This window comes from Octopus bimaculoides, chromosome 4 (genome assembly GCF_046866305.1).
Source record: "Octopus bimaculoides isolate indiv1 chromosome 4, ASM4686630v1, whole genome shotgun sequence".
NCBI classification, from domain to species: Eukaryota; Metazoa; Mollusca; class Cephalopoda; order Octopoda; family Octopodidae; genus Octopus; species Octopus bimaculoides.
Window position 1 is genome coordinate 99611034 of NC_142931.1, and position 1634 is coordinate 99612667.

Genomic DNA, 1634 nt, shown 5'->3' on the forward strand with positions numbered 1-1634 from the left:
ATTCCTGTTACTCATTGTAAATTAGCACACTTCTATGAATCAATATGTATTGGCAGTATGTTCCTCTCAACATTTCTGAACAAAAGTTTTCTGTCAGCAATTCTGTGTTGAGTTCAGGTTTCTTTTCATTCTTTCTTTCAATATACGCCAGTTCCTTTTTCCAATTTTTTCAGCAATAGGCTAACTTTATATAAGTCAAAATGTCAGTCGAATAAAGTAAGCAGTACAGTGCCAGAGTAATTGCTTTGTGATATTTTGTTATGTTCGGATCCCAGTTCAATAAATTAATTATCAGTAGAGAGCTATATGCAATCTACATCTAATTTGTGGTTTTTGTGCCAATATACAAAATAACTATTTTTATTTTCACTGAAAATCAGTAATACCATGCTGCTTATTGACTAAGTTCTCAATGTTAAATGTACTGCTTTGATTATTTTCTTGCTTTCCACTGTAGTTCATTGGCTTATAAAGTCATGGAACATCAGAACTACAGCTAATTTCAAACACACACACACGCACGCACGCACGCACGCACACACACACACACACACACACACACTCTCTCTCTCTTTCACATATACACTCACACACACACTCACACACATAAATGAAAAGGAAAATAATTAAGTGAGGCAATGGTTGAGAGGTAGAGATTAAGAGGTTTGCTTTGCAACTACATGGTTCCAGGTTCAATCCCACCATGCACACTTTGGAAGGGTCTTCTACTAATAACTTTGTCTGGAATTTGGAGGGTGGAAACTATGCAGAAGCCCTTTGTAGCATTAACATCATTTTATAATCTGCTTTCCAAGCTAGCATTGATTGGATGGGACATCACAGTCTGAGCCAGTTCTTATTCAGAGTTGCCTTAGATGAGTCAGAGTTGTTCATACATTCCATTTTGGCATGGTTTCTGCATTTGGATGACCTTCTTAACAGCAACTGTTTTGCAGAGAGTACTGGATGCATATTAATGTTGCACCAGCTCTAGAAACTTTGTTATACCCTCAAGAAGACCTACTTTGCCTCATGCAAGTTATCTAGGTTAATTTTTCTTCCTCATCAATTGTGTTATAATTTTTTCTTTAGCTTTCATAACATGGTTCAAGAATTTGATGCCTCTCTCTCTCTCTTTCTTTTTCTCTCTCTCTTTCTTTTTCTCTCTCTCTTTCTTTTTCTCTCTCTTTCTTTTTCTCTCTCTCTTTCTTTTTCTCTCTCTTTCTTTCTCTCTCTCTCTCTCTCTCTCTCTCTCTCTCTCTCTCTCTCTCTCTCTCTCTCTCTCTCTCTCTCTCTCTCTCTCTCTCTCTCTCTCTCTCTTTTGTATCCTTTATTGCACCTCCAACCATACTGCTAACAAATTGAATGGCTGGTCCTGTGTTATTAGGATTAGGTCACAACTCTAATACACTACCTTGCAATCTGGAGTATTTCACATATCAGCTCCTGATACTGCAGAATATTGATAAACTTCTTACTTTTTGTTTCCCTTCTAGCTGCTTGGTATTGTTCTCTGCTGCTTCCTTTCTTCCAATCTTTCCAGGCCTGTCTTTTAACTTTTATGTCTCCTTTTGAGCTTTGCTCCACCCACAGATCTACTCTATAGTCCTCATTAGGTTGTCGCTGAGGGATTC